Here is a 12,624-nt window from a genome sequence, read left to right as displayed (position 1 = left end):
CACGTCGCCTGATTTTGGGGTGGCGATGTCAGGTCTCTCCTGCCCAGGGCCCTGCCGTAAGACCGGATTCCTCCCGGCACGCGACCGCCCGGCTCTACTGCTCTTACCTGCGGCGCGTGCCGGAGGGTCCCTGGTCTCCTCCCGACTGCGGTGCGCCGGAGGCCTGGTCCTCCGCGGCCGGCGAATAGGGAGGGCTGTGGAGGCCGAATCCCCTGACCCCGGAAGCAAGTCTCGGACCGTCGCCTGGAGCCGTTCGGGTCCTCTGCTCTCAGCCGCTGCCCGGAGCTGCGACAGCAAAGCTTCCACAGAAGACATCCTGGGAAAAAGGTCAGTCACTACAAGAGATAACGCAGCAGCAGGACGGGGGCTGCTGCAAGACTGCTGTCCCACACCAGTTGACCCTGATCCCGCCTCTCGCTGCCCTTTTTAAACCTTACACTCCTCCCCTAACGTCCCCCCATCCTTGCAATACCCCTTAACCCCGAGCCTCCCAACTCCCTCCCTCCAAACGCCTGTCATGCCAGGCCTACCCCCAGTCTTGCAGCTATAAGTCCAGCCTGTGCTTGAATTTTCATGGTGATATTCTCGTCACGTAATTTTCACCAATATAACTAACAGCACTGCCACACAGAAGATTGCCAACACATTCGAAACATACCTGTGTGTACTTTATTCCATGTCCAGTGCTTTTATTCTACTAGAAAACAGCTCCCAAGTGCACAGCTTGGCAGTGTTTGCTGTCCCAAGTGCCCAAAGCTTGGATAAGGGGTTATCCAAGACTATTAAATTCCCCCCATATGCCAGTCCCACACTATACTTACCTGGCTCCCCTCTCCTGGTCCCCGCACCGCTGCTGCTGCTGCTTCTCCCCGCGCACAGATGAAAACATCCAGTGTTGGGGGGCAGCAGCCAATGGCAGGCGGGGATGCTAGAGAGCAGTGTTGGACTGGGGTGCCTAGAGCCCACCAGTAAAATTTGTTTTGGGGGCCCACCGTACAGATACATTCAAATATTACCTGCTCACACAGCAGCAAGATGCTACCAGATGATTGAATGTGGGGGTCCCTGCAGCAACTTTGAGAAGGTAAGTCCTAGGGATAAGAGGACGCTGGCCAGCTTTCCTCTATACCTGGAAGTCATCTCAGCTCTGATCATGTCTATAATAATAAACTGGGGAGTTTCTTTAATTCTATCAAGTTTTTTATATGAACATAGGCTGGTTGAGGTGCTGTACACTGAATATATGTATGTAGTGCAGTAAGTCTACTGTGTTATGTGCCACTAGTGCAGGGGTTGGGAGACTAGTAGCCCACCTTGCTCAGGGGCCCACCGGAGGATTCACCTGTACCCCTGTGGGCCAGTCCGAGCCAGCTAGGGAGGCTCATCTCCGTCCCCACTATTGGCTGCTCCCCCCCCCCCGACACCGGATGTTTTAATCCGCACACTGGGAGAAGCAGTAGTGGCGGTGCGGGGACCGGGGAGCGAGGTAAGTATATTTATTGAGAGGGGCCCGGACATATGGGTGGAATTTAATAGTCCTGGATAACCCCTTTAAGAATGGCGGAAGGGCTGCTTTAGCTGCTCATATATTGGGATTGGTAGCAGCTAGAGTTATGGGTCTTGCTTGAAAGCTGATACCTGTCTTCATATGTCTGTCAGAGAAAAATTAAAAGGGGTTCTGCAGTTTTTTTAAACTGATGATCTATCCTCTGGATAGATCATCAGCATCTGATCGGCGGGGATCCGACACTCGGGACCCCTGCCGATCAGCTGTTTGAGAAGGCAGAGGTGCTGGCAGTAGCGCTGCGGCCTTCTCGCTGTTTACCGCAGGCCCAGTGATGTCACAACTAATATGACTGGCCTGGGCACGGCTAAGCTCCGTTCAAGTGAACAGAGCTTAGCCCCGCCCAGTCGTGGCGTCACTGGTCGTGGCGTCACTGGGCCTGCGGTAAACAGTGAGAAGGCCGAAGCGCTACTGCCAGCACCTCTGCATTCTCAAACAGCTGATCGGCAGGGGTCCCGGGTGTCAGACCCCCGCGATCAGTTTAAAAAAACTGCAGAACCTCTTTAACCACCTCCGGACCGCCTAACGCAGATTCGCGTTCCGGAGGTGGCAGCCCTGCGCAGAGTCACGCATATACGCGTCATCTCGCGTGAGCCGGGATTTCCTGTGAACGCGCGCACACAGGCGCGCGCGCTCACAGGAACGGAAGGTAAGAGAGTGGATCTCCAGCCTGCCAGCGGCGATCGTTCGCTGGCAGGCTGGAGATGTGTTTTTTTTAACCCCTAACAGGTATATTAGACGCTGTTTTGATAACAGTGTCTAATATACCTGCTACCTGGTCCTCTGGTGGTCCCTTTTGTTTGGATCGACCACCAGAGGACACAGGCAGCTCAGTAATATGTTGCACCAAGCACCACTACACTACACCCCCCCCTGTCACTTATTAACCCCTTATTCACCCTTGATCACCCTTGATCACCCCTGATCACCCCATATAGACTCCCTGATCACCCCCCTGTCATTGATTACCCCCCTGTCATTGATCACCCCCCTGTAAAGCTCCATTCAGATGTCCGCATGATTTTTACGGATCCACTGATAGATGGATCGGATCCGCAAAACGCATACGGACGTCTGGAAGGAGCTTTACAGGGGCGTGATCAATGACTGTGGTGATCACCCCATATAGACTCCCTGATCACCCCCCTGTCATTGATTACCCCCCTGTCATTGATCACACCCCTGTAAAGCTCCGTTCAGACGTCCGCATGATTTTTACGGATCCACTGATAGATGGATCGGATCCGCAAAACTCATACGGACGTCTGAATGGAGCCTTACAGGGGCGTGATCAATGACTGTGGTGATCACCGCATATAGACTCCCTGATCACCCCCCTGTCATTGATTACCCCCCTGTAAGATCCATTCAGATGTCCGCATGATTTTTACGGATCCACTGATAGATGGATCGGATCCGCAAAACGCATACGGACGTCTGAATGGAGCCTTACAGGAGTGTGATCAATGACTGTGGTGATCACCCCATATAGACTCCCTGATCACCCCCCTGTCATTGATTACCCCCCTGTAAGATCCATTCAGATGTCCGCATGATTTTTACGGATCCACTGATAGATGGATCGGATCCGCAAAACGCATACGGACGTCTGAATGGAGCCTTACAGGGGTGTGATCAATGACTGTGGTGATCACCCCATATAGACTCCCTGATCACCCCCCTGTCATTGATTACCCCCCTGTCATTGATCACCCCCCTGTAAAGCTCCATTCAGATGTCCGCATGATTTTTACGGATCCACTGATAGATGGATCGGATCCGCAAAACGCATACGGACGTCTGAATGGAGCCTTACAGGGGTGTGATCAATGACTGTGGTGATCACCCCATATAGACTCCCTGATCACCCCCCTGTCATTGATTACCCCCCTGTCATTGATCACCCCCCTGTAAAGCTCCATTCAGATGTCCGCATGATTTTTACGGATCCACTGATAGATGGATCGGATCCGCAAAACGCATACGGACGCCTGAATGGAGCCTTACAGGGGCGTGATCAATGACTGTGGTAATCACCCCATATAGACTCCCTGATCACCCCCCTGTCATTGATTACCCCCCTGTCATTGATCACCCCCCTGTAAAGCTCCATTCAGATGTCCGCATGATTTTTACGGATCCGCTGATAGATGGATCGGATCCGCAAAACGCATACGGACGTCTGAATGGAGCCTTACAGGGGCGTGATCAATGACTGTGGTGATCACCCCATATAGACTCCCTGATCACCCCCCTGTCATTGATTACCCTCCCTGTCATTGATCACCCCCCCTGTCATTGATCACCCCCCCTGTCAGGCTGCATTCAGATGTCCGTATGATTTTTACGTATCCACGGATACATGGATCGGATCCGCAAAACACATACGGACATCTGAATGGAGCCTTATAGGGGGGTGATCAATGACAGGGGGGTGATCACCCCATATAGACTCCCTGATCACCCCCCTGTCATTGGTCACCCCCCTGTCATTGATCACCCCCCTGTCATTGATCACCCCTCTGTAAGGCTCCATTCAGACATTTTTGTTGGCCCAAGTTAGCGAAATTATTTTTTTTTTCTTACAAAGTCTCATATTCCACTAACTTGTGTCAAAAAATTAAATCTCACATGAACTAACCATACCCCTCACGGAATCCAAATGCGTAAAATTTTTTAGACATTTATATTCCAGACTTCTTCTCACGCTTTAGGGCCCCTAGAATGCCAGGGCAGTATAAATACCCCACATGTGACCCCATTTCGGAAAGAAGACACCCCCAGGTATTCCGTGAGGGGCATATTGAGTCCATGAAAGATTGAAATTTTTGTCCCAAGTTAGCGGAAAGGGAGACTTTGTGAGAAAAAAATAAATAAAATCAATTTCCGCTAACTTGCGCCAAAAAAATAAAAATTCTATGAACTCGCCATGCCCCTCATTGAATACCTTGGGGTGTCTTCTTTCCAAAATGGGGTCACATGTGGGGTAATTATACTGCCCTGGCATTCTAGGTGCCCTAAAGCGTGAGAAGAAGTCTGGGATCCAAATGTCTAAAAATGCCCTCATAAAAGGAATGTGGGCCCCTTTGCGCATCTAGGCTGCAAAAAAGTGTCACACATGTGGTATCTCCATATTCAGGAGAAGTTGGGGAATGTGTTTTGGGGTGTCATTTTACATATACCCATGCTGGGTGAGAGAAATATCTTGGCAAAAGACAACTTTTCCCATTTTTTTTATACAAAGTTGGCATTTGACCAAGATATTTATCTCACCCAGCATGGGTATATGTAAAATGACACCCCAAAACACATTCCCCAACTTCTCCTGAATACGGCGATACCACATGTGTGGCACTTTTTTGCAGCCTAGGTGGGCAAAGGGGCCCACATTCCAAAGAGCACCTTTCGGATTTCACAGGTCATTTACCTACTTACAACACATTAGGGCCCCTGGAAAATGCCAGGGCAGTATAACTACCCCACAAGTGACCCCATTTTGGAAAGAAGACACCCCAAGGTACTCCGTGAGGGGCATGGCGAGTTCCTAGAATTTTTTATTTTTTGTCACAAGTTAGTGGAAAATGATGATTTATTTTTTTTCTTACAAAGTCTCATATTCCACTAACTTGTGACAAAAAATAAAAACTTCCATGAACTCACTATGCCCATCAGCGAATACCTTGGGGTGTCTTCTTTCCAAAATGGGGTCACTTGTGGGGTAGTTATACTGCCCTGGCATTCTAGGGGCCCAAATGTGTGGTAAGGAGTTTGAAATCAAATTCTGTAAAAAATGACCAGTTAAATCCGAAAGGTGCTCTTTGGAATATGGGCCCCTTTGCCCACCTAGGCTGCAAAAAAGTGTCACACATGTGGTATCTCCGTATTCAGGAGAAGTTGGGGAATGTGTTTTGGGGTGTCATTTTACATATACCCATGCTGGGTGAGATAAATATCTTGGTCAAATGCCAACTTTGTATAAAAAAATGGGAAAAGTTGTCTTTTGCCAAGATATTTCTCTCACCCAGCATGGGTATATGTAAAATGACACCCCAAAACACATTCCCCAACTTCTCCTGAATACGGAGATACCACATGTGTGGCACTTTTTTGCAGCCTAGGTGGGCAAAGGGGCCCACATTCCAAAGAGCACCTTTCGGATTTCACTGGTCATTTTTTACAGAATTTGATTTCAAACTCCTTACCACACATTTGGGCCCCTAGAATGCCAGGGCAGTATAACTACCCCACAAGTGACCCCATTTTGGAAAGAAGACACCCCAAGGTATTCCATGAGGGGCATGGCGAGTTCCTAGAATTTTTTATTTTTTGTCACAAGTTAGTGGAAAATGATGATTTTTTTTTTTTCTTACAAAGTCTCATATTCCACTAACTTGTGACAAAAAATAAAAACTTCCATGAACTCACTATGCCCATCAGCGAATACCTTGGGGTGTCTTCTTTCCAAAATGGGGTCACTTGTGGGGTAGTTATACTGCCCTGGCATTCTAGGGGCCCAAATGTGTGGTAAGGAGTTTGAAATCAAATTCTGTAAAAAATGACCAGTTAAATCCGAAAGGTGCTCTTTGGAATATGGGCCCCTTTGCCCACCTAGGCTGCAAAAAAGTGTCACACATGTGGTATCTCCGTATTCAGGAGAAGTTGGGGAATGTGTTTTGGGGTGTCATTTTACATATACCCATGCTGGGTGAGAGAAATATCTTGGCAAAAGACAACTTTTCCCATTTTTTTATACAAAGTTGGCATTTGACCAAGATATTTATCTCACCCAGCATGGGTATATGTAAAATGACACCCCAAAACACATTCCCCAACTTCTCCTGAATACGGAGATACCACATGTGTGACACTTTTTTGCAGCCTAGGTGGGCAAAGGGGCCCATATTCCAAAGAGCACCTTTCGGATTTCACTGGTCATTTTTTACAGAATTTGATTTCAAACTCCTTACCACACATTTGGGCCCCTAGAATGCCAGGGCAGTATAACTACCCCACAAGTGACCCCATTTTGGAAAGAAGACACCCCAAGGTATTCGCTGATGGGCATAGTGAGTTCATGGAAGTTTTTATTTTTTGTCACAAGTTAGTGGAATATGAGACTTTGTAAGAAAAAAAAAAAAGAAAAAAAATCATCATTTTCCGCTAACTTGTGACAAAAAATAAAAAGTTCTATGAACTCACTATGCCCATCAGCGAATACCTTAGGGTGTCTACTTTCAGAAATGTGGTCATTTGTGGGGTGTTTGTACTGTCTGGGCATTGTAGAACCTCAGGAAACATGACAGGTGCTCAGAAAGTCAGAGCTGCTTCAAAAAGCGGAAATTCACATTTTTGTACCATAGTTTGTAAACGCTATAACTTTTACCCAAACCATTTTTTTTTTACCCAAACATTTTTTTTTTATCAAAGACATGTAGAACAATAAATTTAGAGCAAAATTTATATATGGATGTCGTTTTTTTTGCAAAATTTTACAACTGAAAGTGAAAAATGTCATTTTTTTGCAAAAAAAATCGTTAAATTTCGATTAATAACAAAAAAAGTAAAAATGTCAGCAGCAATGAAATACCACCAAATGAAAGCTCTATTAGTGAGAAGAAAAGGAGGTAAAATTCATTTGGGTGGTAAGTTGCATGACCGAGCAATAAGCGGTGAAAGTAGTGTAGGTCAGAAGTGTAAAAAGTGGCCTGGTCTTTCAGGGTGTTTAAGCACTGGGGGCTGAGGTGGTTAACTTTTAAAATTACGCAAATAAAACTATTTGAGCACCAGGAGGCGGGCTTATGTAGTTCGAGCACCGTTCCAGCAGTGCCCCTGGTCTTTTATAATGATGCCTCTCTGCTATTCATCACGCCCCCTGCCTTTATATTGACAGCACTAGTCTACACTTGCAGAACATCTTCGGGTTCATCTTGACGAGCGAAGATATTGTGCGCACGCATCGTTCTAGACACGAGTGCAGTCTAGGCCTGTGAATCTAAAGACAGAGGATCGTCTTTTTAACGGTGAATTTTAAAAAAAATTGTCGCATCTCAACTTTTTCGCCGTCCTCCCCACTTTTCTAAAAGGGGTTGTGGCAAGGGCGGGGAAAGGGGCGTGACCAGCAGCCACAACAAATTTATCTTCGTTTAAGCAAGTTTGCTAGCATATATGAAGCCAGACATCTACAGCAGCTCTGAGCTGTCATAGGTAGCACTGGTTCGTGTACCTTGTCATAAATTAGGTGTATCCCCTGGCAGTGTAGGGGATATCAAGACTGGCACAGAAAGAAATCTCCTCCAATATCTTGCTAATCCCCTGTTACTCCTGCCTCCAGTGATGACATATCGGCATGACATATAACGGTATAGCCAGTCATTTGCTGTGCTGCTGACATGTCTACGGAAAGCACTGCTTTGACCAGTGATTGACTGCCGTGGTCACATTTCATGTTAACAAGTCATCACTAGAGTTGGGTGCACAAAGACCAATGGGGAATGCGGGAAGCATTGCCATGGGAGCTGTAAGGGTTTGCTGATTTATTACTTCTTTTGTTCTAAGCATAATAAGCTCTTTTTAAAACAAAAAATAAAATTAAAGGGGTTGGACAGCATGGATGTCCATGGGGTGGGAGTAACCTGCTCAGTACAACTCTCTATGCGCCAGGACAGAGAGCCGATCTGACCATACATTACACAGTGGACCAATTATTTGAATGTCAGGTATGTAAGACCAGAGGCAGCTTCTCCCAGTGATAGCAGATGCCCACCTGGGGTTAGAGAAACCGAACCCACAGTGATCATCTGAAAAATGATTTATCTGTTTGCCAACACTCGTATCAATGAAATGGGCACGTAACGTTTTATAAAATATCATATTTTAGAAATCTATTGTACTTGATACAAAATGCACTGAAATAACCACTTTAATAAAAAAATTACTGATATTACTCCTGCTTTTCAGTGAAAATAGTCACTCCCTTATCTTCGACAATGCTTTGTTACCATGACATCCACAATGAGCTTTGTTTGTAACACAGAATACTTCAGATGAAATTATTCTGCACATTATAATTTGCCAACACGTAGAACTCTGTTCTTGCTGATATGTTCGTATAAGGTAATTTTATTACAGAAATAACAAAGCAAAAACTAATCTTCAGAAACGTCAGCTGTGAATTCAAAATCATTGCAATACACAGGGCAAGTGACCTGGTCTAATCTCTTATGGCTTTGCAAGAACCCACAGCAAGCAAGCTTCCAAGCTACTGTTAATTAGGAGGAGATTGTGCCTGGCATTGTATTAATAAATGAGCTTGTGCTAGTTGATCAAATTGGTTTAAACGTCTTGTATTTTGGGCAAGATTTCTCAACAGTCTTTTACAATATGTTCACAAAGAAATTCTTCAGGGGAGTGTAATTAGCCTTACACTGTTTAATGTCATGCTTAATGATTACTGGGGATGTTTTGATTAGAGACTTAATCTGCCTATGCATGCAGATGATTGTGCTGTTTAAACCAAGAACAGGGATCTTTAAAGAAATGTGATCCATGTTAATGAACAGTTGTACAAAGAACAATTGGGTCAGTAGATGGGGCTCCAATAAAACACAGAATCAATTAAGAAGAAAAGACAATGCAACACTTCAATGCTTAATGACCCCCTGCTGTGTATAGATATATGGTTGGGCAGCGCAGGTGCTCACAGGCAATGTGTCACCTAGAAGGTTATTTTTGTTTCAAGTTAAAAACAGATAGCAAAATGTTTTTTTATAATGTTTTTTTTTATGATTGTATTTTTTATTGTTCTATTTCCTGAACATGACTATACAGCATCCACCATGGGCCATATATAGTCTAGAGAGGACCGTACTATGGGAGATTTTTCTAGGCATGCCCTGTGATTTGTGCAGAGGTCAGGGGGGAGTAGATAAGCTTTGTCCATCACCTATTATGAATGGTGGATACTGTGTTATCTATATACACTCATGAATATCGAAATTGTAACATGGTAGTCACATGATGTTGATATGCAAATGATAAAAACATTGAAACACAATATTTAAAACATCTTAATTCAGTACAGAGTGTGAGCACCATGTGCAGAAATACACCCACTTACACACCTTGGCATGCTATCAATGAGGTTATTCATGGTTGTCTGAGGGATGTTCTGCCACACTGAAAGCACTTGGACAGGCAAACCATCAAGATGGCAGCTCACTGTGCAATTTACAACCAATGACCCCCCAGATGCAATTGATGGGAGACAAGTCCAGAGAGGTTGTAGGCCATGGTGGCATATTTAGGCCAAACAAACTGCTCATGTTAGCACAAGCAACATGCTTTCTGGCATTTGTCCTGTTAAAAAACATCTCCTGGGATACTTTGGAGAAATGGCCATGCCACTAGTTCCGTGACCAAATAAATATAATGCCAAGCTGTTAGTGTACCTGCAATGAAAGCTAGAAGGGTCCAGCTACCATGCATAATGCAACCCCCACACCATAATCCTGGGTGTAGGAATGGTGTGATGTTCCCTTGTCAAGGCATGGCCCATGTGGTCTCCAGACCAATCTCCAGCTAAGCTATTAATGCGTCCAAAACAAAACTGGGACTCATGACTGAAGAGGATAAATCTCCATTCCTCCCTCCATTGTCTTCTTGCTGTGCACATGATAGCCTTTAAGAGCTGTGGCGTGAGGTCGATGAAACGCCTGTAGCTGGACATCTGGCCCATAGCCCAGTGTTGTGCAAACATCTTCTATTGGTTTGTATAGACACTAATCAGCTGCTAATCAGAAGATCTGTTTGTGCAAAGGTTTGTCTCTGTGCACTTTTTGCTGTCATTCCAGTTTGTTGTTGGTCTCCCAAATACCGGGACACACAATGATGAACAGTGCTGACATCTTGCACTAGACACATAGCGATCTCCAGGAGTGATAAACCAAGACCTCTCAGTTTAAGGATCTGTTGTGGGTAAACTGTTTGAAGGTTTTCTGAGAGATGCTATGTTAGAGCATCTTAACAAAAATAAGCTAATAACGCCATATCAGCATGGCTTTGTGAGGGATCGGTCATGTCAAACTAATTTAATCAGTTTCTATGAGGAGGTAAGTTCTAGACTTGACAGCGGCGAATCAATGGATGTCGTGTATCTGGACTTCTCGAAAGCATTTGACACTGTACCACATAAAAGGTTAGTATATAAAATGAGAATGCTCGGACTGGGAGAAAACGTCTGTAAGTGGGTAAGTTACTGGCTCAATGATAGAAAACAGAGGGTGGTTATTAATGGTACACACTCAGATTGGGTCACTGTCACTAGTGGAGTACCTCAGGGGTCAGTATTGGGCCCTATTCTCTTCAATATATTTATTAATGATCTCGTAGAAGGCTTGCATAGTAAAGTATCAATTTTCGCAGATGACACTAAACTGTGTAAAGTAATTAACACTGAAGAGGACAGTATACTACTACAGAGGGATCTGGATAGATTGCAGGCTTGGGCAGATAAGTGGCAGATGAGGTTTAACACTGACAAATGTAAAGTTATGCACATGGGAAGGAATAATGCAAGTCACCCGTACATACTAAATGGTAAAACACTCGGTAACACTGACATGGAAAAGGATCTAGGAATTTTAATAAACAGCAAACTAAGCTGCAAAAAACAGTGTCAGGCAGCTGCTGCCAAGGCCAATAAGATAATGGGTTGCATCAAAAGGGGCATAAATGCCCGTGATGAGAACATATTCCTACTACTTTACAAATCATTAGTCAGACCACACATGGAGTACTGTGTACAGTTCTGGGCTCCAGTGAACAAGGCAGACATAGCAGAGCTGGAGAGGGTCCAGAGGAGGGCAACTAAAGTAATAACTGGAATGGGACAACTACAGTACCCTGAAAGATTATCAAAATTAGGGTTATTCACGTTAGAAAAAAGACGACTGAGGGGAGATCTAATTACTATGTATAAATATATCAGGGGTCAGTACAGAGATCTATCCCATCATCTATTTATCCCCAGGACTGTGACTGTGACGAGGTGACATCCTCTGCGTCTGGAGGAAAGAAGGTTTGTACACAAACATAGAAAAGGATTCTTTACGGTAAGAGCAGTGAGACTATGGAACTCTCTGCCTGAGGAGGTGGTGATGGTGAGTACAATAAAGGAATTCAAGAGGGGCCTGGATGTATTTCTGGAGTGTAATAATATTACAGGATATAGCTACTAGAGAGGGGTCGTTGATCCAGGGAGTTATTCTGATTGCCTGATTGGAGTCAGGAAGGAATTTTTTATTCCCCTAAAGTGAGGTAAATTGGCTTCTACCTTACAGTTTTTTTTTTGCCTTCCTCTGGATCAACTTGCAGGATAACAGGCCGAACTGGATGGACAAATGTCTTTTTTCGGCCTTATGTACTATGTTACTATGTACTATGTTACTATGTCCCTCTCAGTTTGTGAAAAGTGGCGACAACTGGCATAACAATAAACAGGAGGTATCACACGATCATCCCATGTGACTTGATCAGATGTGTGAGGTTTCATGTAGCTAAACAACTTGGCTTTCCATCTGGCATTGATGCCCCTCCCACATGCCACAGCTTGAAAATCTGATCATCTGCAGATCTTTGCAACACCTGCTCCTTCCTTGGTTTGCATAACCTTATGCTTGTCCTTTCCATTGCAATTTTAATGTTGAGGAGTTTTATCTGTCATTCGTACTCCTGCCTCTAATAATAATGATGAAAAGTGATAAGTACAGACCAAAAACTGGCGCCTATTATAACGCTTATTGGCAAGTGCAAAAACAACAAAGGATTTTAGGATTTAAAAAAAAATATTGATTGTGAAATGGAAAACTAAAAATAACATCACAAAAAATTCTTAAAAAATATGGTTAACATAAAAACATGATTCACACAATATGTCATTTTCTGATTACCTACAATTTCTTTCTGCCAATAAAAATCAAATATTGTTATACATCCACTTTTTTCTCATCTATGTTTTTATTTTCTGATTGTAAATTATTTTTTATTTTTTTCTGTACGTAATT

This window comes from Bufo bufo, chromosome 3 (genome assembly GCF_905171765.1).
Source record: "Bufo bufo chromosome 3, aBufBuf1.1, whole genome shotgun sequence".
In the NCBI taxonomy this organism is placed as follows: Eukaryota; Metazoa; Chordata; class Amphibia; order Anura; family Bufonidae; genus Bufo; species Bufo bufo.
This window is presented reverse-complemented; position numbering follows the sequence as displayed.